The following is a 26,627-nucleotide window of genomic DNA, read 5'->3' as shown; positions in this document are numbered from 1 at the left end:
CAGAACATACAATTTGAACTATATCATACAGGGTCCTAGGTATTGGAGTTATATTACCCATTATTTATGGACGGAAACTATGTACACCTTACAGATACATATACTAGTAAACTATTATGCAAAGCATTCACATATGGATATATAAAAGATTGGGAATCAACGTATGAATTTCCAAGTAACTTAAGATATCAGAACATATATTTTGAACTCTATTATATGGGGTCCTAGGTACTGGAGTTATATTAACCCATTATTTAGGGACGTAAACTATTTATAACGAACCCTATCTATATTATTATAAGTTGACAGGCACTCAACAGAAAGTTGAAACATTATTTAATCACCTTTATGCCATATTGGGCTAGCCCAACAACTATATCCAAGATACATGAAAACAATTTAATTTATTTGTATAAATCCAGACTATGAGGCCCATTTATCAAACTCCGTATGGAGCTTGAAGGGCTGTGTTTCTGGCGAGTCTTCAGACTCGCCAGAAACAAGAGTTATGGAGCAGCGGTCTAAAGACCATAACCCTGTCCGCCTGCTCTGATGAGGTGGACAGGAATCGCCGCAATTCAACCAGATCGAATACGATCGGGTTGATTGACACCTCCCCGCTGGTGGACGATTGGCCGCGAGTCAGCAGGGGACGGAGTTGCACCAGCAGCTCTTGTGAGCTGCTAGTGCAATGCTAAATACGGAGAGCATATTGCTCTCCGCTTTCAGCAAGGTCTTGCGGACCTGATCCGCACTGTTGGATCAGGTCCGCAAGACCTTTCATAAATAGGCCTCTATGGATTAACATCGACATCCTAGGTCAGGGATCTTACTTATAATTGACTCCTTCATTAGACGGTTATACAGTGCATTAGTATTCTCTACCAGGCCAATCCCCCTGTGTTTTTAAATTTGTATGTGTTTGTATATTAAAGAATTTTTGTTTTAAATGTCCTAATAAAGGTTATATTTTAAATTCAAGCATTTCTCCTCACCTCCTAAATCATTAAATATGCTCTTCTAATAAAATAGCCTTTGTAGGAAAGTGAGTGCTATACAAGTGTACACTAGCATCAGTCCTCGACTGCTGGTATTACACAATGGGGCGCAAATATCATCTATGCGATATTTAGCGCTCCACTTGTAATCTGGCCCTAAAAATTTTGAGTATATAATTTATATCTATGTTCCTTTAAAAAGAGGAAGTCTTTGTATATGAAAAAGACGTGTTCATGGGCAGTAGAGCAGTTTTTTTGATATTCTGCCTGCGTGTAGAGCTGCCAATCCACAGAGTCTAATTTGTAACATTTTATGCAGTGTAGAAAACAGAAGAATTCCAGCAGAGAGCAAGACGATCATATCCAGAGTTTTCCCTAATTAAATAGCGATTTGGTAAGTACAAGTAAATATAAACTCAATGTCATAAAGAAGATAACATTCATATTATAGATATAACAGTCAGTCTAAATATCAAATAGTTTTAAGGTTATGTAAAGCAGATGTAAGGGCTAACCAGATATCTGACAATAAAGTCTGTTTTTTTCATCAAACTAATGTCCATTATGAAGTTTTTCACAGACCTTTCCTTCCTTTCATTCCCACGATAACCTCAGCCTCATATTATTCCAACTGAATATACAAAATGAGCTGTGATTGTTAGGATGAATTCTTTGTCCTCTAAATACTATGGCAGCATTCAATAGGAAGATTGCTTTGGAATGCAGACTTTTTTATCGTAGTCGTTGAGCATCAAGGCTAATTAACCCAACTTTCCATGAAAAATCCTGCTTACTTTGTATACACTTCCTGAGTCAACGTACAAAATATCTGTAATTATGCCATTTGTGGTCACTATTAAAATGTGTCAAGATATTTTTATTAAAGATAAATGTTACAAACAATTTATAATCCCTGAAGTTTTTTTCTTAAAGTGATATGAAACCCCAATTTTTTCTCTGATGATTCAGATAGAGCATTTTCTTTGTTCTTTTGGTATCTTTTGTTGAACAGCAGAGACGTAAGATCAGGAGCAGGCCCATATTTTGAACACTATATTGCAGCAGTTTTGCAACAATGTTATCCATTTGCAAGAGACCTAGATGCACTGTTTCCTGCAATGTAGTGCTCCAGACATCTAACTAGGTCTCTCTTTAACATAGAAAATCATTAAAACAAAGCTAATTTGATAATAGATATAAATTAAAAACTTTTTTTTAAAATTGTATGCTCTGTCTGGATTACAAAATAATATTTGTTTGGTTTTATATCCCTTTAAAAATGAATACATTTTCATTTACTTTGCCTCATTAAAGGGACACTGTAACCAAAAATGTAATTTCGTGATTCAGATTGAGCATGAAATTTTATGCAAATTTCGAATTTACTCCTATTATCAAATTTTCTTCATTCTCTTGGTATCTTTATTTGAAATGCAAGAATGTAAGTTTAGATGCCGGCCCATTTTTGGTGAACAACCTGGGTTGTCCTTGCTGATTGGTGGATAAATTCATCCACCAATAAAAAAGTGCTGTCCAGAGTAATGAAATAAAAAAAAGCTTAGATGCCTTCTTTTTCAAATAATGATAGCAAGAGAATGAAGAAAAATTGATAATATGAGTAAATTAGAAACTTGCTTAAAATTGCATGCTCTTTCTGAATTACAAATGAACAAATTTGGGTTCAGTGTCCCTTTAAGCTTTTCACATGCTGTAGATATACGGGGATAATGGCAGTCAATAACATTTTTAAATTGAATATAGATGGAAGTTATGCACACCCCTAGTCCATTTCAGGGGGACATAAAATATGCTTTTGAATAATTTTATATAATGCAAACCTTTTTCTGGAGCTACAGGCTGTCCCTCACACCTGTACTCACCTTGTAATTACTTCCGTTTTGTTGTTAAAGAGTGACATATCGGCCAATTCTAAACATTTTTAAAACACATTAACATCTTGCTGGCTGCGATTGTTTTTCAATAGCAAAATTCTACCCACCATTTATTTGTAAGGAGTCAATATTATCTTATTTGAAATAGTTTTTATTGATTTTATGCAGATATACAGATTAACAAATATTTTTTCACATTCAACAGTTTACATCATCTTGACATCATAATACCAATATTGACATGTAATCATCTCGAAACAATAAGTATCGTTTGATGACCTCTCCATACTCCCTCTTATTCTGCCATTATCGTAGATTACCTAATTGAAAAAAGGAAATCAACTCCCTAACCTATAAAACAACTCCCCCCACCCCCCCTTCTTCCAGGCTGCATTAACATGTCTCCGTCCCTCATGAGGGTCAAAATGTAGCACTAGCCTTCCTCAAAACTTACCCTAATTAGGCGGGAAATGTCTTCACTACCTTTGCCATTTTTCCTGTTTAAGTCTATCGTGCCTAACTACTGCTGTTCTCATTATCCTTCTTAGTCTAACAGATTCTGTACCTCATCCCTCCTTAACAACCAATAGAACCATACCTTTTGGAATTGCTCTGGCTGGCCTTGTGACCATGCCGCTGCTTCTGATAAATGAAAAGTGTCTACAATTTTATCCGTCACTTCCTGCCATGTGGGTGTCCCCACTTTCCAATGTCTAGCTACGCAGATTCTCAAACATGTACATAAAATTCTGATCAAACTATTGAATGATTTGTTAAATGGTCTTACTCTATCATACAACAATGCCTGTGATATTGTGAGGGTGATTCTTTCATTCAGGAGCAGCCCTATCAAAGTCGAGAGTTTTTCCCAAAGTGTCTGAACCCTAGGACAGTCCCACCACATGTGTTTGAATGTCCCCTTTTCTCGACACCCTCTATAGCAATTACCATCGTGTGTTACCGCGTAGTGCGCCGTTCTGGTAGGTGTAAGGTACCATCGAAACGATACCTTGATAGCATTCTCTCTCAGATCTGCACTAAGTAAACCTTTACTTGCATCTCTCAGAATGTCCTCCCAGTCACCCTTCCCCCTTACCTCTCCAATATCTCCTTCCCATCTTTCCATTAAGTGTGATTTAGACTGACTTTTCGCTTTTTGCATCAGCAAGTAGATTCGAGAGATCAGTTTTTTCCCCCTAAACGGAGCACTTATCAGTCTCTCTAATTCTGTAAAAGGTATCGAACGTTTTGGTGACATGTATGTGTGTATAGATGAGCAAACCTGTAGGTACAAATACCAGTGAAGGGGTTCCGGCTCTATTCTTTCCCTGATCTGATTGTATGTGAGTATCTTTGAATTCTGTAAGAAATCAGCTACCCTGTACAAGCCCTTGTTCTCCCACTTTCCAACCAACCTCCTCAGTTCACCAGGTAACAAGAATTTAATGGGTTTAAGCAAGGACTCCTGCCTACAAAGTTTTAACCCTCTCGTGATTTTCATCCATAGGCTCACTGTCTCCAATGTAACCGGTGATTTATAATTGTTTACTTTCAAAAACGTCTCTGCGTCCCATATGATGTCTGCTGCTTTATTATAACCTGCTATTTCCGCCTCTATCTTAGGTCAGAATAGTTCATTATCAGTCTTACCCATCACTACCGTCTGTGCTAGTCTAGAGGCCCTATAGTAGTCTATGAGATTTGGCACTCCCACCCCCCCCATCTGTCTATGCTGTTTCAACACCTGCGCCGCTATCCTTGTCTTGCCGTCCCCCCTCAGAAATTTTACTAGATCGTCCTGTAAGATCTCTAGGTCTTTAGTGGGAATACCTATAGGCATAGCTCTGAAAATGTACATTAGTCTCGGAAGGAGGTTCATTTTGATTGCCATTAATCTACCATACCATGAGAAGTTCCCTTTTTTCCATTTTCTCCAATCACCTCGAATGGCCCTATAGATTGGAAGATAATTTAACCTGTATAGCTCTGGCAAGCTATCGCTCAGTTTAACCCCTAGATAAGTGATGTGTGTATTCCCCCCCCCCCCCAATATCAAAGTTTAACTCGATTGCCTTTTTCGTGTGTGGAGGGAGACATATCTGAAGTGCCTCGCATTTGGCAGCGTTAATCTTGTAACCCGATATCACTGAGAACTCTTCTAGGGTTTTGTATAGGTGGGTTAATGAGTGTAGGGGTCTAGTTAGTGTCAGTAACACGTCGTCCGCAAACAGCATTAATTTATATTCCGAAGCTGCTACTTGTACACCTGAGATATCCTTCGAATTCCTTATGTATGAGGCCAATGGCTCTATGCAGAGAGCGAATAATAGCGGCGATAATGGACATCCTTGCCGGGTCCCATTTAAGATCGCTATTTGTCTAGATATATGTCCCGCCGCCCTTACTACTGCTGTTGGCCCAGAATAAATGCCTTTAAGTGCTTGTATAAAGGTCCCTTCAAACCCCATAACCGAGAGCACTGTGAACATGAAACTCCAGTCTACCCTGTCAAACGCTTTTTCTGCGTCTAATGACAGGAATAGAGCCGGAGTCCCAGCTGTCTTCAAGTAATCTATCAGGGTGACCGATCTCCTAACATTGTCCGGGGCTTCCCTATCCTGTATGAATCCCACCTGGTCCTGGTGGATCAGTGTGGGGATAATCTGTTTTAATCTATTTGCCATAATTTTGGTAAAGATTTTAATATCATGATTTATTAGGGAAATCGGCCTATAGTTCTGACAAAATTTGACATTTTTCCCTCCTTTTGGTATCACTATTATCTTCGCCTTTAGTGTTTCCCTAGGTATCTCCCAACCCTCCATTATGCCGTTACAAAAGTTGACCAGATGGGGCACCAACTCTTTCTTAAAAAGTTTATAATATTCCCCTGTCAGTCCATCAGGACCTGCAGCCTTTCCTGTTTTTAAATCCTTAATTACCCCCAGAACTTCTGAGCTTGTTATTTTTTTATTAAGACTATCTAGATCACTTTCCTTAACTTTTCCCAATCTCGTCCCCTCTAGAAATTGTCTCGTTTTGGCGGCTATATCTCCCGACCCTACTTTTTTCCCAACATAAAGATTTTTGTAAAATTGAGCAAAGCAATCTGCTATCTCTTGTGGATTTGTGGTGAGATCCCCTCCCTCTGTATAAAGCTTGGGTATGGAAAAGAATTTATTCCTTTCTCTCAATTTATATGCTAAATATTTATCGGGCTTATTGGCATATAAAAAATAGTTAGCTCTCAACCGCAGGGCTGCCCTAACAGAAGCATCATTCAAGATCTTTGCCAACTCCCTCCTTTTTGTCGTTAATAGTTTATATTTGTAGGTGGAAGCAGTATGTTGGTGTTCCTTCTCTAATTGTTCTACCTCTTTCTGTAGAGTTTCCACCAGTGTTACCGCTTGTCTGTTTTTAATTGACTTTTCCTTTATAAGTAGACCCCGTATAAAAGGTTTGTGTGCCTCCCATACTACTAATGGATTATTAACTGACCCTTTGTTTATATCCCAATATTCCCTAAGCGCCCTCTGTGCCCTCCCATGTATCTCAGGGTCCCTCAGCAATAACGGGTTATATGTCCATGAACGTTGTCTAGAAAAGTTTACTAGGCCCGTTAGCTCCACGAACACCAAGGAATGGTCCGACCACACACAAGCCTGAGTGCCCACCTTCACTAGAGTGGGTGATAAGATTTGACTAACAAAAATGTAGTCGAGAGTGGTATACATTTTATGTGCAGGGGAATAATAAGTAAAATCATGGGTCTTCCTTCCCACTGCCTCCCAGGTGTCTACCAGACTATGTTCCTCAAGTGAATTTTTAATTGATTTAATTATGCTGTTTTGTCTGTGTTGCTTGCTAGTGAGTTTGAGGCTTGCCGATCCCTCCTTGGGGGTCAAGTTAACATTAAAATCCCCGGCCAGGATCACTCTAGTCTGTGACCACTGTGTGAGCAGGGAGGATATGTTGTTGAAAAAGGCGTTTTGAGTCTCGTTAGGAGCATATAGATTACATAACACCACATTTGAACCTTGTATCGTCCCTTGCACTATAACGTATCGTCCGTCTTTGTCTGTAATTACCCTGTCCGTCACTAGGTCGAGAGATCTATGGACTAATATTGTAACCCCTCTTTTTTTTGAGTCTGAAGTTGAGTGGAAATGATGGGGAAAGTGGTGCGACCAAAACTTAGGGATAGCTGATTTCACAAAGTGGGTCTCTTGTAAAAAAAATATTTTGGCTTTTGTCCTTAGGTATTGGGTTATAGCTGTCCTTCTTTTAGTGTCCGTGTTTAGCCCCCTTACATTGTGAGTAAGTATAATTATATTGTTTGGCTTCATTTTAGAATGTCCTCCCTCATAGCCACCAAGCCCTCATTGATGTTCATAGACTCCAACTTCCTCTTCTGAAACTCTTTCCCTGCTACCCTTTTCCCTAAACCCTCTATGTGATCAGCGTCATTATCATTAGGAGACCCCGCCTGGAAGAATGTAAACAAAAACATATAACAACTTAATACAATAACATTAGATAAACCAATCATAACTAAACAGTGCATTTAGGTAGGCTGATAAGGCAGCCAAATATTACTTTCATATAAAGACTCTTATTGGCGTACATTTAAACAAAGCCTTCTCTATAACCTTATATGTAGTGATCGACAGAGCACAGTGTTATTATCCCAAGATAACCTGGATACTGCTTTCATGGCCCTCTTTCACAACCACCTTAAACATAGTTATCAACCATCATTTCTTCCAATGATTCCAAGGGTGAAGTCTCTTTTAACCCCTAAACACAGTTAAACATTAACAAATATAACCCCACAACTTTTCAGTCCTTAGTCCATAACAAACATTTATCATAACCTGTAAGAGAAACATAGCATTAACAACTATATATACTCATCTGTCCGGCGCTCTGGACCTAGCCAGTCCCGTTCTTCCCGGTCGTGTAAGTCCACCACGACTGGGTCAAAAGCTGAGCACCATATAGCTGCACATTAACCAGACCATAAAAAAACAAAGATTTTTGTCATTTCATGTCTTCCTTCTCTTCTCAGGGACACGCGTCCACTTCCTCTGGAGTGGTTTTCTAGTTCCCTCTTCACCCCCCGAAGGGGGCCTTTGCTGTTGGGGAGTTGGTGGCTCGAGTTTCATTTTTCTGCAGGTTTCTGGAATCTCTGCTGGATCTTTGATTGAGAGGATTCTATTTTCCCAGGAGATGTGCAGAGCGAATGGGAATCTCCATCTGTAAGGGATTTGATTTTTCCTCAATTGTGCTGTGAGTGGGCGAAGCGCCCCTCTCCTCTGTAATGTCCTTAAGCATAAGTCCTGAAAGAATTGGATGACATTGCCCTGATGCTTATATGTCGGATTTCTGCGTGCTGCCGCCATTATTTCCTCTTTTTCTTGGAATCTGAGCATCCAAATTATAATGTCCCTCGGCGGGTCTTCCCCTTTGGGTTTCGGCCTGAGCGCCCTATGAGCCCTTTAATCTGGAATTTTTCTTCATCTCCTTCCCCTGTAATACCTTGAAATAGAGTGAGTAAGTACGTGTTCAGCTCTTTTGGGCTCACTGATTCTGGTACACCTTTCAAGCGTATATTGCATCGGCGACTGCGATTCTTGAGATCTTCGAGCTTGTCTTGTATCTCTTCCAATTCCTGCTGCTGGGCTGTCGCTTGGGTTGTAATATTGTTCATTTCTTCTGCTAATGTTTCTCCGCTTTCTTCAAGAGAGTCAACTCTAGAGCCTATTTCACCCACTTCCTGCTTCAGTTCTGTCAAACTGTTAGTAACCGTGTTCTGAAGTGTTTCAATTTTCTCAAGTAGTCTCTCAAAATTTAAAGAGATGTCTTGTTTTGACACCAATTGCTCCAAGTCAGCTCTAGTTAAGGGTTCTTGGCTTCCCATACTCGTATGGGGGTTCGCTTCATTTTCTCCATCCTTATCTAACTGTGGTGAGTGTGGGTCTGGCGATTTCTCCCCTCTGTTGGTTTTAAAAAAAATGGATGCCGTAGACTGCTTGTTTATAGGCGTAGCTTTAATGTTCCTTTTGGCGGTCATTGTTGTCTCTCCCCTTTGGTAGGGCAATATCTTACACTTGTAGAATTTAACAAATGAGCCTTCAAAAGTCTCTAACTCACTTTCATTCACCTTTTTTTTTTTCCACACTCCCCGTTACTCCAGCTTTAATATTCAAGAGAGGCAGCTCCCCCTGATTTCTGGAGGTCGTCTCTGTACCACGCAGCTCCTCCTCTGACCCTCTTAGCTTGTGTATAAGGTTTAAGGCTTCTTTTAGGGTCGAGAGAAATGCCCTCTATGTGCTTCACTATGCCGCCCGTATGTTTCTGAGGAGTGTGGAAAATCTTACATGGTCTGGGCCTGTTTCATTCATACAGACTGTGGGTCTCAACCTTTAATCTGTGCGCCATCTTAGTACTCCCAGAATAACGGGGTATGTACTGCCCCTTATTATCTCTGCAACCCTTTGGCGTCCCTTCTATTTTTATCCCTTGCTGGTTATTGATAGCTTCCTCCCTTCTATAGTGTGTGCGGGCCTCCTATAAACCCTCTGTGAGTGGTACTTCCTCCTTACACACTCGCGGTGTTACCCGCTGTTCCTTTCAGCCCTTAAAATATGGCCCCTCTTCTAAACATCTTCTGCCACTCAAAAATGTATCCCCGCTGTCTTGCGGTAACCTCCGTTACTCACTGCATCTCTCTTTGATGTCACCCAGCACTGGTCTGCGATAAGATGTTCTTATACGTTTGCCACGTGGCTTCTTAACATGGCCGCTGTTCCTCTGTGCTCTGCTACACCACCTATGATGTTTCCTTGTCGGGTGCTGAGCGCGGCGCTCCGCCGCTAGACTCACGTTGCTCTGTCACTCTGGGCTCACCCCCGATCTTGATAAATCAGGCTTACATAAGTTTGATCGGTCTTAAACGACTATTAACTGATTTGGCTGCCTGGAGCTTTGTCCTTATGCGGCCATTCCGCTCACACTCCAGGCTCCGCCGTCAATATTATCTTAAAGGGACAGTATACTATAAAATTGTTTTTCCCTTAATGTGTTTCCAATAAAAAAATTTACCAGCTGCAGAGTATAAAATGTATAAGATTTGCTTTTTAAGCTTTATTTGTGTATATGAATGAGCTGATTTTGTGTATTGAAGCCACAACCTAATAAAATAGGTTGAGCTTGTAGTTATAATCAGATCTCATTACTTTATCACATTGTGTACATATACCTGCTTCTTTATCTTATATCTGTCCATAAACCAATCACCAATACTTGGAGAGAACAATGGAAAATTAACATTTTATAACCTTATCTCTTCTATAACCCACTGGTAGTGTAATTATTTCTACTGGCTGTGTTAACACAGCTTGGCCTTGAGGCCAAAAACTTTCAGGATTGGTGGGGATACCACAGGCTAAATAAATGATTTTAAATGCCAATATAAGGGTAATGGAAATATTTGTAAACAATTTAATACACTCCAGCAGGTAAAGTGGATCATTGGGAACACATTAAAGGGGAGACATTTTTAAAATAAACTCTCCCTTTAAGCCTGCAGACAAATGACTAGCCAATCACAATGTTAGTATAAAATGAATTGTAGTTCTAATCGGTTAAAGCCAATTATGGAAATATATGTAGCATGGATAGCCTTGAAAAGTCATCATGGTTCTGACAATTAGAAAATTCTTAATTTTTAGTGCTATGTTACTTGAAAAGTGATCAAAATAAATAATGAAAGTATATTGCAAAGTTCTTTTACGATGCATACCTAGACATTTTATATTAAATTCTTAAGGTTCTTACAGTCACCCAAGCCATTATACTTAAGCAGAGCCCATTCCTGGGTAGAAAATATAATTATAGTTTATTAGGAGAAATATTTACTAGTCGAGTATAAAAAAGTTATTTCTTCACTCAATGTTAAAAATATGGGAAAGTTAAAGGGATATAAAACAGTTTGTTTTGTTATTGTTATACAAAAACCACTAGGCAGTGGGTCATACTTAACCCCTTTGTGCCTACATCAAAGCGTTAACATCAGAAAGAAGTTACAATTAAAGCACTTGCTATAAAAATGAAATCACACAATCGTCGATGTAATCATGTGATTTAAAGGCCGGGATCGGATGATTCTAGGCACGCCCCCCTCAGTCCAATCTTGATTGTGTCAAAGAGGGAGGCTGCAGGACACCATATAAGGTAGGATGTTTCATATCATCCTTAGGTGTTAAAGACTAGTGCAGTAAGGACGGCACGGAAAGTCTTAACAGTATGAAGGGGTTAAAATAAATAAATGCAAAATGTATAATACTTCATTTAAAATTATTTTACCTTTTTTTTTTAAACTTCATTGATGCAGGGTCTATTATTTCCTTTCAGAGTTCTCAAGGGGGCTGTGGTCTCTACAGAAAGGCGAAGGATAAGCTTCCTCTTTGTAAGTGGTTGCTAGGAGATATGTGAACTAGCTCCAGTCAGTTTCTTGCCCATGCTCAGTAGAAGACTGAAAAAAGTAGAAGAAGAAAAAAAACGAAACTACTATTTACAAATACCACCTCCTTTGAAAGACTTTTCTACGTATGTACTATAACTGCAGTTTTTTTAACATTCAGATTTTCAGATTTTTACTGCCATTATTATATATAGTTCGCCTATATACATTCTATGATACACTGCTCAATAAAATAAGCTGATGATTTCTTTTCATGCCAGTGAGTTTTGGAGACAAAAGGCATATATGGCTAGCCCCCAGCAGCTAGCTCCCAGTAGTGCATTGTTACTCCTAAACCCACCTAGGTATACTTTTCATCAAAGGATATAAAGAGAATGAAGCTAATTAGATGAAAGAAGTCAACTGGAAAGTTGATTAAAACTGCAATCATGAAATCAGAATCATGAAAGTTTAGTTTTAACTTTACATTCCCTTTAATCTTTCAGTTTTACTTTGTAACATTTCTTGTTCAAGACCTCTCCGGCTTCCCGTCAGCTATCTGCATTATTTCAACTTTTCTTCAGTTTGTGGTACAACCAATGAGAAAATGACTTCCTGCTCCATAATATTGAGTGTGTCCCATGCTGACACTCAAAATATTGCAGCCCTATCTGCAGCAAGAACCCAAACTTACGGCTAGATTTAGAGTTGGGCGGTAGCCGTGAAAACCAGCGTTAGAGGCTCCTAACGCTGGTTTTTACCGCCCTCTGATATTTGGAGTCAGTCAGGAAAAGGTCTAACGCTCACTTTGCAGCCGCGACTTTTCCATACCGCAGATCCCCTTACGTCAATTGCGTATCCTATCATTTCAATGGGATCTTTCTAACGCCAGTATTTAGAGTCGTGGCTGAAGTGAGCGTTAGAAATCTAACGACAAAACTCCAGCCGCAGAAAAAAAACAGGAGTTAAGAGCTTTCTGGGCTAACGCCGGTTTATAAAGCTCTTAACTACTGTGCTCTAAAGTACACTAACACCCATAAACTACCTATGTACCCGTAAACCGAGGCCCCCCCACATCGCCGCCACTATATTAAATTTTTTAACCCCTAATCTGCCGCTCCGTACAACGCCGCCAGCTAAATTATCCCTATGTACCCCTAATCTGCTGCCCCTAATACCGCCGACCCCTATATTATATTTATTAACCCCTAATCTGCCCCCCCCAACGTCGCCGCCACCTAACTACACTTATTAACCCCTAATCTGCCGAGCTGACCGCACCGCTACTATAATAAAGTTATTAACCCCTAATCCGCCTCACTCCTGCCTCAATAACCCTATAATAAATAGTATTAACCCCTAATCTGCCCTCCCTAACATCGCCGACACCTAACTTCAAACATTAACCCCTAATCTGCCGACCGGAGCTCACCGCTATTCTAATAAATTTTTTAACCCCTAAAGCTAATTCTAACCCTAACCCTAACACCCCCCTAAGTTAAATATAATTTAAATCTAACTAAATAAATTAACTCTTATTAAATAAATTATTCCTATTTAAAGCTAAATACTTACCTGTAAAATAAACCCTAATATATCTACAATATAAATTATAATTATATTGTAGCTATTTTAGGATTAATATTTATTTTACCTGCAACTTTGTATTTATTTTAACCAGGTACAATAGCTATTAAATAGTCAATAACTATTTAATAGCTACCTAGTTAAAATAATTACAAAATTACCTGTCAAATAAATCCTAACCTAAGTTACAATTAAACCTAACACTACACTATCAATAAATTAATTAAATACAATACCTACAATTATCTACAATTAAACCTAACACTACACTATCAATAAATTAATTAAATAAAATACCTACAATTATCTACAATTAAACCTAACACTACACTATCAATAAATTAATTAAATACAATACCTACAAATAAATACAATTAAATAAACTAACTAAAGTACAAAAAATAAAAAAGAACTGTTACAAAAAAGAATAAAATTAATTACAAACATAATAAAAATATTACAACAATTTTAAACTAATTACACCTAATCTAAGCCCCCTAATAAAATAACAAAGCCCCCCAAAATAAAAAAATGCCCTACCCTATTCTAAATTAAAAAAGTTCAAAGCTCTTTTACCTTACCAGCCCTGAAAAGGGCCCTTTGCGGGGCATGCCCCAAAGAATTCAGCTCTTTTGCCTGTAAAAAAAAAAACATACAATACCCCCCCCAACATTACAACCCACCACCCACATACCCCTAATCTAACCCAAACCCCCCTTAAATAAACCTAACACTAAGCCCCTGAAGATCTCCCTACCTTGTCTTCACCTCACCGGGTTCACCGATCGGTCCAGAAGAGGGTCCGAAGTCTTGATCCAAGCGGCGGCTGAAGAACTCCATCATTGGGCTGAAGTCGGAAGTCCATCATCGGGATGAAGTCTTCTATCAAGCCGCATCTTCAATCTTCTTTCTTCCAGAGCGGAGCGGAGCCATCTTCTTCCCAGCCGACGCGGATCCAACCTCTTCAAGCGACGCCTACTCGCCGAATGACGGTTCCTTTAAATGACGTCATCCAAGATGGCGTCCCTCGAATTCCGATTGGCTGATAGGATCCAATCAGCCAATCAGATTGAGCTTGCATTCTATTGGCTGTTCCGATCAGCCAATAGAATGCGAGCTCAATCTGATTGGCTGATTCCATCAGCCAATCAGAATTTTCCTACCTTAATTCTGATTGGCTGATAGAATCCTATCAGCCAATCGGAATTCGAGGGACGCCATCTTGGATGATGTCATTTAAAGGAACCGTCATTCGGCGAGTAGGCGTCGCTTGAAGAGGTTGGATCCGCGTCGGCTGGGAAGAAGATGGCTCCGCTCCGCTCCGGAAGAAAGAAGATTGAAGATGCGGCTTGATAGAAGACTTCATCCCGATGATGGACTTCCGACTTCAGCTCGATGATGGAGTTCTTCAGCCGTCGCTTGGATCAAGACTTCGGACCCTCTTCTGGACCGATCGGTGAACCCGGTGAGGTGAAGACAAGGTAGGGAGATCTTCAGGGGCTTAGTGTTAGGTTTATTTAAGGGGGGTTTGGGTTAGTTTAGGGGTATAGGGGTATGTGGGTGGTGGGTTGTAATGTTGGGGGGCGTATTGTATGTTTTTTTTTACAGGCAAAAGAGCTGAATTCTTTGGGGCATGCCCCGCAAAGGGCCCTTTTCAGGGCTGGTAAGGTAAAAGAGCTTTGAAAGAACTTTTTTAATTTAGAATAGGGTAGGGCATTTTTTTATTTTGGGGGTCTTTGTTATTTTATTAGGGGGCTTAGAGTAGGTGTAATTAGTTTAAAATTGTAATATTTTTCTAATGTTTGTAAATATTTTTTTATTTTTTGTAACTTAGTTCTTTTTTATTTTTTGTACTTTAGTTAGTTTATTTAATTGTAGTTATTTGCAGGTATTGTATTTAATTAATTTATTGATAGTGTAGTGTTAGGTTTAATTGTAGATAATTGTAGGTAGTTTATTTAATTAATTTATTTATAGTGTAGTGTTAGGTTTAATTGTAACTTAGGTTAGGATTTATTTTCCAGGTAATTTTGTAATTATTTTAACTAGGTAACTATTAAATAGTTATTAACTATTTAATAGCTATTGTACCTGGTTAATATAATTACAAAGTTGCCTGTAAAATAAATATTAATCCTAAAATAGCTACAATATAATTATAATTTATATTGTAGCTCTATTAGGGTTTATTTTACAGGTAAGTATTTAGCTTTAAATAGGAATAAGTTATTTAATAATAGTTAATTTATTTTGTTAGATTTAAATTATATTTAATTTAGGGGGGGTGTTAGGGTTAGACAGCTTTAGGGGTTAAAAAATGTATTAGAATAGCGGTGAGCTACGGTCGGCAGATTATTGGTTAATGTTTGAAATTAGGTGTCGGCGATGTTAGGGAGGGCAGATTAGGGGTTAATACTATTTATTATAGGGTTATTGAGGCGGGAGTGAGGCGGATTAGGGGTTAATAACTTTATTATAGTAGAGGTGCGGTTTGGTCGACAGATTAGGGGTTAATTATTGTAGGTAGGTGGAGGCGACGTTGTGGGGGGCAGATTAGGGGTTAATAAATATAATATAGGGGTCGGCGGTGTTAGGGGCAGCAGATTAGGGGTACATAGGGATAATGTAGGTAGCAGCGGTTTACGGAGCGGCAGATTAGGGGTTAAAAAAATATGCAGGTGTCAGCGATAGCGGGGGCGGCAGAATAGGGGTTAATAAGTGTAAGGTTAGGGGTGTTTAGACTCGGGGTACATGTTAGAGTGTTAGGTGCAGACGTAGGAAGTGTTTCCCCATAGCAAACAATGGGGCTGCGTTAGGAACTGAACACTGCTTTTTTGCAGGTGTTTTTTTTCAGCTCAAATGGCCCCATTGTTTTCTATGGGGGAATCGTGCACAAGCACGTTTTTGAAGCTGGCCGCGTCCGTAAGCAACGCTGGAATTTAGAGTTGCAGTGGCGTTAAATTATGCTCTACGCTCCCTTTTTGGAGCCTAACGCACTGAAAACGCAGCCATTCTGTGAACTCTAAATACCAGCGGTATTTAAAAGGTGCGGGGGAAAAAAAGCATGCGTAGCTAACGCACCGCAGAACTCTAAATCTAGCCGTTAGAGTGTCAGCATGGGAGAGTTCTAATGCCACAGTCTATGCAGCAGTTGATACAGCTTCTCAATGTAAAAATAAGAGATTTAACCAGTGCTATGCATTCCACATATAACAGCAAAATTACTATGTGGCATAGAGGGCTAGATTACAAGTGCGCGCTGGTATTACAAGTTAAGTGCAATGCAAACGCAAGCTCGCATTCGGATTGCTAGGAAGCTTACGCTCACGAGAGCGTGCTTCCATATGCTCCTATGTGTGCCTCGTTCTGATGACGGCATCAGAACCTCGCTCAGCGAAGGGGGGTAAGTATCGCAGCGATAGGCAGCAAACTTAAATATAATATATGATTATATACATATATATTTAAGTGTATATATACACATATTAACACATAAATATATATGTCTATATACATATATATTTCAAAATGCTGCCCATCGCTGCGCTACTTTCCCCCCTGCGCTGCGCGAGGCTCAGCATCAGAACAAGGCTCTCATGGGAGTCTATGGAAGCGCGCTCTTGTGAGCGCAATGCTTCCTAGCAATGCGAACGAGAGCTCACGTTCACCTTGCGATTAACTTGTAATGCCAGTGCACATTATCATGCACTGGTATTACAAAGTGGAGCACTAATATCGCTAATATCGATATTTAGCTCTCCACTTATAATTTGGCCAAACTGTTTCATGTCCCTTTTATTTTTGCACACTATGCCCCAAGACATTATTCTTACAGAGTTTATTCTCCTGTTTGTTTATTGCCACAAGGGTATGCAAGAGGGGAATTCATTAAAAATAATTTAAAATCAGAGCTGCTAGTGCAAGAATCTTTGTTGCTGTGAGGTCCATTGCAGTTTTCATAAATTAAAATGTGTAATGTAAACTCTTCAGCTCACTTTGCGATCATATACTACATTTTTGTCTATCAAGGCAAGTAATTTTTATTAAGTTTACAATTATTTTTTATATTTAATAAAACATATATTAAATACACATTTACATTTCAGTGTAAGGAGATGTTATTCACTTTATACTTCATATTTTGAATTATTTGAATGCCAAGCATTTGCTAGTCTAAATCACTTAGTGTTGGTGATTGGGCTGAACAAGGAGTTCCTTGAGTGTGCCTAAAGTTTTCTTGCATTCTACAGATGAATAAAAAAAAGCTCTATCTCCAGTCCAAGAAAAACACGTGTTTCAGACCTGCCATTAAAAATCTGGCAAGGTTGCCGTGATTTGGTATTTTTTGAGAAAACTAAAATTAAAGGGACTGTGCACTGTGATGTTTTTCCCTCCCCTTTATCATGTGCCAAATTATCCATTTTAGGGGCTGGAGTGTATAAAACTGTTTAAAATATCTCCTTTAAACTTTTTTGTCATTTGAAATAGCTAATTTTGTCTCTTGAAATCACTACTTTGCAAAGCTATGTAAACAAGAAGGTGCAGAAGAAATCCTACTCCCAAAGGTGTGATATACACTCACCAGCCACTTTATTAGATACACCTGTTCAATTGCTTAGTAACACAAATTGCTAATCAACCAATCACATGACAGCAACTCAATGCATTTAGGCATCTAGACGTGGTGAAGACGATTTACTGAAGTTCAAACCGAGCATCAGAATAGGGAAGAAAGGGGATTTAAGTGACTTTGAACATGGTATGGTTGTTGGTGCCAGACAGGCTGGTCTGAGTATTTCAACAACTGCTGATCTACTGGGATTTTCACGCCCAACCATCTCTAGGGTTACAGAGAATAGTCTGAAAAAGAGTAAATATCCAGTGAGCGACAGTTGTGTAGACGAAAATGCCTTGTTGATGTCAGAGGAGAATGGGGAGACTGGTTTGAGATGATAGAAAGGCAATAGTAACTCAAATAACCACTCATTACAACCAAGATATGCATAATACCATCTCTGAACGCACAACACGTTAAACCTTGAAGCAGATGGGCTACAGCCACAGAAGACCACACCGGGTGCCACTCCTGTCAGCTAAGAACAGGAAACTGAGGCTACAATTCGCAAAGGCTCACCAAAATTAGACAATAGAAGATTGGAAAAAACATTGTCTGGTCTAATGATTCTCAATTTCAGCTGCAAAATTCAGATGGTATGGTCAGAATTTGGCGTAAACAATAAGAAAGCATGGATCCAACCTACCTTCTATCAACGGTTCAGGCTGGTGGTGGTGGTGTAATGGTGTGGGGGATATTTTCTTTGCACACTTTGGGCCCCTTAGTACCAATTGAGCATTGTTTAAATGCCACTGCCTACCTAAGTATTGTTGCTGACCATGTCCATCCCTATGACTACAGTTTATCCATCTTCTGATGGCTACTTCCAGCAGGATAATTCACCAGGTCACAAAGCTCAAATCATCTCAAAGTGGTTTCTTGAACATGACAATGAGTTCACTGTACTCCAATGGCCTCCACAGCAGATCTCAATCCAATAGACTCGAGCACCTTTGGGATGTGGTGGAAAGGGAGATCCGCATCATGGATGTGCAGCCGACAAATCTGCAGCAACTGCGTGATGCTATCATGTCAATATGGACCAAAATCTCTGAGGAATGTTTCCAACACCTTGTTGAATCTATGTCACAAAGAATTAAGGCAGTTCTGAAGGCTAAAGGAGGTTCAACCCGGTACTAGCAAGGTGTACCTAATAAAGTGGCCGGTGAGTGTATATCAGAAAATAAAATGTTCGGGCACAAAACACACACACAATCACAGAAACACTTTATTAAAATAAAATTATAAAAAATGTATGAAAATAAAATTGATTAAAAAATATAAAATGACTTTATTCAAAATAAATGTAAACTTTTTTACTCTGTGTATTCACTGGGACAGAAGGGAAGGGGCCAGAACAAGCCAGGTGACACTTTTTGAGCACCACTGAACTGCCTCACTCCTGGGGAATCCAGTGATTGACCACTGAGCATAATACCAGCATGCATTGCAGCATGCTGGTGTCTTGGTTGTTTTTAAAGCATATAATCACTGTGACAACCTGTACATGCAATCAGAAGCCTGAGATGGCCTCCATTGTTCTATTTCTGTAATACCTCACTCATAGGGTATTCAGAAATAGTGTAATAAGAGGGTACCGTGTGTAACATTAAAGGGATGGTAAATCCTAGCATTTGTGAAAGGGGATTTTCAGTCATGAAGTATAAAATACTTCATGCTAAATGTTCCTTTATTCGTTTGAAGCGTTCGCCACACTGAGCTGCTCAGACAGGGGCAGAACGCTATTTTGCTGAGAGGTGACGTTTCCACCTCTTAACAAATAGCCGAGCAATCCAACTTGTGCCAAAAATTGATTGGAACAGCCAATAGTATTGAGCTCGCATTCTATTGGCTGTTCCAATCAGCCAATAGGATTTTTTCTACCTTAATTCCGATTGGTTGATAGAATTCTATCAACCAATCAGAATCTAAGAGACGCCATCTTGGATGACGTCACTTAAAGGAACCTACATTCGTCGGGTAGTCGTCGGCCAAAGAGGATTCTCTGCGTCGGATGTCTTGAAGATGGACCCACTCTGCGCCGGATTGATGAAGATAGAAGATGCCGTCTGGATGAAGACTTCTGCCGTCTGGAGGACCACTTCTGCCCGGCTTGGATGAAGACTTCTGCCCTTCTGGAGGACCACTTCTGCCCGGCTTGGATGAAGATGTCTCCCTGTAAGTTGATCTTCAGGGGGTTAGTGTTAGGTTTTTTTAAGGGTGTATTGGGTGGGTTTTATTTTTAGGTTAGGGCTTTGGGCTGCAAAAGAGCTAACTGCCCTTTTAAGGGCAATGCCCATCCATATGCCCTTTTCAGGGCAATGGGGAGCTTAGGTTTTTTTTAGTTAGTTTTTTTTGGGGGAGGGGGGGGTTGGTTGTGTGGGTGGTGGGTTTTACTGTTGGGGGTGTTGTTTGTATTTTTTTTTTTCAGGTAAAAAAGCTGATTACTTTGAGGTAATGCCCCACAAAAGGCCCTTTTAAGGGCTCCTATAAGATAGGGGGCGCCCTAAGAAAATACAAGTGTATCAAACCTAGTATGGTGTTAAAATAAATATCAGATCTGTTAAACAGAAATTATAAATCATAAATTAAAAAATATATCACAAACAGTGCATAGACAGTTAGTGGTACTCCAATAATTCCAATCATACAAATAAAGAGTCTCTGAGGAGTGAATTGAGGGTAATCTTAGGCAGCAATCTGTAGAGAACCCGGCCAGGATCCCATAGAGATGATCTACAAAACAGAAAAGAGACAGATGCGCCACATGGCCCAATATTGTTTGTTCAACACAGTGAATATGGTCTAGTTGTGTCAGTGCAAACTCACAATTTAGGGAGCACTCCAGTTAGTGCAATAGAAGCAGTCTGGGATCAATCACAGTCACCCAGCAGACCGACCTCTTGGATAGGAAGGATTAATCTGTGGTGGAGATACAAAGAGACACAAAGGTGCCTATATGGCCTAGTACAGTTTGGACCCAAGATGTAGTACTGTGTATAGTTGGTAATATACTCACAATTGTTAAAGCATCTTCAGTGATGCTAATCAGGCAGGATGGGATCAATACAGTCACCCAACAGACTATGACAGGGTTCCCACAGGAGGCAATGCGCAGTTACAATTAGAGAACGCCGTAGGAAATACAAACATGAAGATCTACTCTCCATTGACACTCGATATAATAACACTAATTTCACGTAAGTCAACGAATCTTTAAATCTGCAAATATATACTGTCAATCCAATCTTTAACTTTCAATAGAGAGAATTTATATAATTATATTACGCATACTACTTTACTGTTCGGTGGTGCCCAACAGGATGAATAGGTTTGATGAATACATATGTGAATATAAAGATGGGGAAATAAATATACTTATACTGTAAGTAAATACCAATTTATTATATTGTTATGCCCTTTAATGTGAATTACATATGTCATCCACTATAGTAAATGTTGATAGGATGTATTCAAAGGGAGTTGCCTTCTGCCACCCCCCTAACAGGTGTGTCCAATTAAGCTGATACATGTGTTGGTTATAAATAGCAAGTGTTTTAGTTACATGTTGTAAGCCTGATGAAACAGCTTGTGTGCTGAGAAACGCGTCGCTTGTTTTTACTTGTTTTAAATATTAAACATTATTACTTTTTTATAAAACACTTGCTCTTGTGCATTATTTGGACCAATTTTGGCCTTTTTTTGGACTTCTGCTGATTGCCTCCTGTGGGAACCCTGTCATAGTCTGTTGGGTGACTGTATTGATCCCATCCTGCCTGATTAGCATCACTGAAGATGCTTTACCAATTGTAAGTATATTACCAACTATACACAGTACTACTTCTTGGGTCCAAACTGTACTAGGCCATATAGGCACCTTTGTTTCTCTTTGTATCTCCACCACAGATTAATCCTTCCTATCCAAGAGGTCGGTCTGCTGGGTGACTGTGATTGATCCCAGACTGCTTCTATTGCACTAACTGGAGTGCTCCCTAAATTGTGAGTTTGCACTGACACAACTAGACCATATTCACTGTGTTGAACAAACAATATGGGGCCATGTGGCGCATCTGTCTCTTTTCTGTTTTGTAGATCCTTTTAAGGGCTATTGGTAGTTTAGTTTAGGCTAGGGTTTTTTTTATTTGGGGGGGGGGGGCTTTTTATTTTGATAGGGCTATTAGATTAGGTGTAATTAGTTTAAATTTCTGTAATTTGTTTATTATTTTCTGTAATTTAGTGTTTGTTTGTTTTGTACTTTAGATAGTTGTATATAATTTAGTTAATTGCATGTAATTTATTTAATTGTATTTAATTGTAGTGTAGTGTTAGGTGTTATTTTAACTTAGGTTAGGTTTTACTTTACAGGTACTTTTGTCTTTATTTCAGCTAGGTAGTTATTAAATAGTTAATAACTATTTAATAACTATTCTACCTAGTTAAAATAAATACAAACTTGCCTGTAAAATAAAAATAAACCCTAAGCTAGATACAATGTAACTATTAGTTATATTGTAGCTATCTTAGGGTTTATTTTATAGGTAAGTATTTAGTTTTACATAGGAATAATGTAGTTAATGATAGTAATTTTATTTATATTTATTTAAATTAGATTTAAGTTAGGGGGTGTTAGGGTTAGACTTAGGTTTAGGGGTTAATAAATATAATATAGTGGCGGCGAAGTTGGGGACGGCAGATTAGGGGTTAATAACATAATGTAGGTGGTGGCGGTGTAGGGGGGGCAGATTAGGGGTTAATAAGTATAATGTAGGTGGCGGCGGTGTAGGGGCAGCAGATTAGGGGTTAATAAGTATAATGTAGGTGGCTGCGGTGTAGGGGGCAGCAGATTAGGGGTGTTAAGACTCGGGGGTTATGTTAGGGTGTTAGGTGTAAACGTAACTTTATTCTCCCATAGGAATCAATGGGATATCAGGCAGCAGCGAACATGAGCCTTCGCTGCTTTCAGACTCCCATTGATTCCTATGGCATCCGCCTCCTCCAGGGCGGCGGATTGAAAACCAGGTATGCTGGGTCAGAATAGTGCCAAGAGTACCTGGTAGAAATTTGATAAGTAGCAAAAGTAGTCAGATAGTGCTGAATTTGCATTCAGAACATCTGTAATGACGTAAGCATCGATCTGCATCGGACTTTGACCGGCGGATCGCATGTTACGTCACAAAATTCTACTTTTGCCGGTCTGTAGCCTTTGATAAATAAGGCGAATCAGGCTCGCCACAAATATGCTGCGGAATTCCAGCGTATTTGCGGTTGACGGCTTGATAAATAGGTCCCTTAGTCTGAACTTCAAATGAGTAGTAGATTTTTTTTCTGACAATTTTTAAAGTTATGTGTCTTTCCACTCCTCCTGTACCAAGTGACAGCCATCAGCCAATCCCAAATGCATACACGTACCATGTGACAGCTATTAGCCATTCACAAATGCATACACACTTATTCTTGCACATGCTCAGTAGGAGCTGGTGACTCAAAAAGTTTAATTATAAAAAGACTGTGCACATTTAGTTAATAGAAGTAAATTGGAAAGTTGTTTAAATGGCATGCTCTATCTGAATAATTAAACTTTTGATTGAGTGTCCCTTTAAGGGGTTAATGCTCTTTAAAAAATATTTTTTAAATGTATATGGGAAACAGTACAAAGTATTTTTCCTGCAACTGAATTATAGATTGTAACAAAATGTATGGGTGCTGTGCTTTTTGCTTCGTGCTGTAAAGCCTTTATCTACTGTATAATTAACTAAAAGGGAGGATCTACAAATCTTAACTTTAATCTTCTCACTGTGTTACTTAGGTTACACCCAGCTAATCTGTTCAAGAACTGTAGATGGTAAGTTGCAAGCTTCTGTTTTGCTTATTTCATTTAAGTTGTTTTCCCACACAGTTGTTTATCAAATGTAAATAAAATCAGACAAGGGCTTAAAACAGTGTTTTTTTATTAATAAAATAAATACATACAAGATATATATATATATATATATATATATATATATATATATATATATATATATATATATATATATATATATTCAAACAGACAAGCACTCCAGAATCCAGAAGTCAATATGCCCGGGGTGCAACAGAAAGTATGCACAGTAACAAGAAAAAGTGCACTCACCAGGACTTGTGAGTGCACTCTTTCTTGTTACTATATATATATATATATATATATATATATATATATATATATACAGTAGGGCAAAAAAGTATTTAGTCAGCCACCAATTGTGCAAGTTCTCCCACTTAAGAAGATCAGAGAGGCCTGTAATTTTCATCATAGTTATACCTCAACTATGAGAAACAAAATGTGGAAACAAATCCAGACAATCACATTGTCTGATTTGGAAAGAAGTTATTTGCAAATTATCCTTTACCACCTTCATAAGACTGTTAATAGACATATATCTATTCGCCTGATATACATATTAGGAGTTATTTCCTTTCATACAACTAATATCCTAGATCTAGCGCTGGTGACTTCTTTCTCATTTATATATATATATATATATATATATATATATATTGTGACGAGACCAATCTCGCCACTGTGCATTGGAGGAGCCTGGTTGCTCGCGGCTGCCTTTAGACTATGGCTCCATGTTGAAACGAACAGTGGTACCCCAGATAGCTATGCCATGTAGCCCATTTGTATAACAAAAGACTTTGGCTCCATGGCAATTGAACTGTATTTCTCTGCCTGTGATAATTACATCAACCATTGTGTAAGGTAATTGTATCAACCATTGTGTAAGGTAACTGCATCAACCATTGTGTAAGGTAATTGCATCAACCATTGTGTAAGGTAACTGCATCAACCATTGTGTAAGGTAATTGCATCAACCATTCTGTAAGGTAACTGCATCAACCATTGTGTAAGGTAATTGCATCAACCATTGTGTAAGGTAATTGTATCACAGGCAGAGGGGAGGATTTTGTGTGGGAGTGTCTGAGAATATTGTATGTGTTTATTGGTTGTTTTACAAAACCCTATGGGTGGTACTAAAGTGTAAAAATGTGTATTTAAGAAGATGGAGCTTGGTCTCATGTTTGGGGGGAATTGCTACTTTGGATTATTCTTTTGCCTGTTTTAGGAGAGAAAGATTTTGTGTATTTTCCCCGTCGGGGTATTAACTGGGTTTGTGTGTTGCTATTCCCGTATTAAAGGCATCTTTCATCTGGTATTAACCCTTGATATCCGGGCTATACCGTAACATATATATGTTAAATGAAAGTTAACACATCAAGAAACAGATTGTGTTACAAAACCGCAAACTTGTTTTCTTGCAAAATGCGCACTTATAAGTTCTCAGTGTAGCCCTGTCTACAGCTAATAAAGAAGCAAACATGCTGAGAACATGTTGCATTCTGCCTATTCTGAGCATGGGCAGAACCTGACTTTCTTTCTCTCTAGCTTTCACTTAATAGTAAACCAGGTTATTTTACTCCAGCAGATGTATGCCATCAAGCTACATATGCCTTCCTGTAGAGACTCCAGCTAGGCCTCCCCTTGTGTGATTGTGACAAGAAGAAATGAATACTGCATAAATGAAGTTAAAGAAAACTTATGAATAATACATATTGCAATGATTTCTATTAAGTATAAGTCACTGCTTACTGTTTTTCTATTACAACATGATGATTTTAAGACCCCTTTAGCGAATTTCTGAAACTATTCCTTTAGGTTGAATGTTTGGCATGAAAAATATAATTCTTCAAACTTGTTTTACATAACTGCATAAAATAGATGAGTCTGTGAGGCCTATATATCAAAGGTCTTGTGGACCTGATCCGACAGTGCGGATCAGGTCCGCAAGACCTCGCTGAATGCATAGAGCAATACGCTCTCTGTATTCAGCATTGCACCAGCAGTTCACACGAGCTGCTGGTGCAACGCCGCCCCCTGCAGAATAGGGGCCAATGGGCCTCTAGCGGGGAGGTGTCTATCAACCCGATCGTACTCGATTGGGTTGAATTGTGGCGATTCCTGTTCGCCTGCTCTGAGCATTCGGACAGGGATATAGATCTTTAGACTGCTGCTTCATAACTGCTGTTTCTGGTGAGTCTGAAGACTCGCCAGAAACACGGGCCCACAAGCTCCATACAGAGCTTGATAAATGGGCCTTATAGTGTTAAAAATACACTGTACTGCAAACATTACATACTTTATTTTGTTACATCACATAATTTTCGCACTATAATTGTGGAACTTTACCATGGTTAAACACATAGATAAATTTGGTGAGCCAAGCAGTAGTGGCAGTCGCAAATCCCACGCCAATCTCTGGTCGTTTTTGAGTTCCCAAGCGAAACTTTATTATTCAAACAACTTTCCAATTTACTTTTATTATACAATTTGCTTTATTCTCTTGGTTTCCTATGTTGAAGGAGCAGAAATGGACTACTGGGAGCAAACTGAACACATCAGGTAAGCCAAGCACAGGAGGCTTATATATGTAGCGACCAATCAGAAGCTAGCTCCCAGTATTGCATTACTGCTCCTCAACCAACCTAGTTAAACTTTTCAACCAAGTATACCAAGAGAACAAAGACAATTAGATAATAGAAGTACATTGGAAAGTTTTTTAACATTGCATGTTTTATCTGAATCTTTAAAGAAATATGTTTTGTGGCTCTATGTCCCTTTAAAAATATCAAATTATTTAATATCTGTTGTCTGACAAACATTATATAAAAACCCAAAAACGTATAACATATAGTTTATTGAATCTAACATTTGAATATTTGAGTATTCATTTTTCAATGTTTAGTCTCAGATTTCAATGAAAAGTTTTTAGAATCAGTATTAAAATGTAACATAACATGCGTTCAGTAGAAACGTTTTATCAGGGAAGCTTTTCCTTTTGATGATCAACTTCCAATTCAAAATATAAAAAAAAAAAAAAAAAAAAAAAAATTTCAAAACAAAATGGCTTCTTCAGGAAAAAGTCAGTATTTGGTGTGGCCTCCTTTGGCACTAAGCACAACTTGAACTCTTTTGGGCAGACTGCCCTGAAGTTTATACACAGACGAATTACAGTCCACATCTTTTTCATCAAAGA

The 26,627-nt window shown here is 38.8% G+C and overlaps 1 protein-coding gene across 5 annotated transcripts in view; it reads left to right on the top strand.

Annotated features, from left to right (window-relative positions):
* CMKLR2 (chemerin chemokine-like receptor 2) overlaps nt 1-26,627 on the top strand; it is a 167,748-nt gene that overhangs the window by 32,698 nt on the left and 108,423 nt on the right. The window contains exons 2-4 of one of the 5 annotated variants that reach the window (XM_053698644.1): nt 1,323-1,392; nt 11,306-11,500; nt 23,363-23,398. The gene's annotated coding sequence lies outside the window, so the exon portion shown is untranslated. Of the gene's footprint in view, nt 1-1,317; nt 1,393-11,305; nt 11,501-23,362; nt 23,399-26,627 lie in introns of all 5 variants that reach the window. The other 4 variants (XM_053698645.1, XM_053698646.1, XM_053698647.1 and 1 more) reach the window with 4 other exon arrangements.

The sequence above is a fragment of the Bombina bombina genome, chromosome 1, assembly GCF_027579735.1.
Source record: "Bombina bombina isolate aBomBom1 chromosome 1, aBomBom1.pri, whole genome shotgun sequence".
Taxonomy (NCBI): domain Eukaryota; kingdom Metazoa; phylum Chordata; class Amphibia; order Anura; family Bombinatoridae; genus Bombina; species Bombina bombina.
This window is presented reverse-complemented; position numbering and strand designations above follow the sequence as displayed.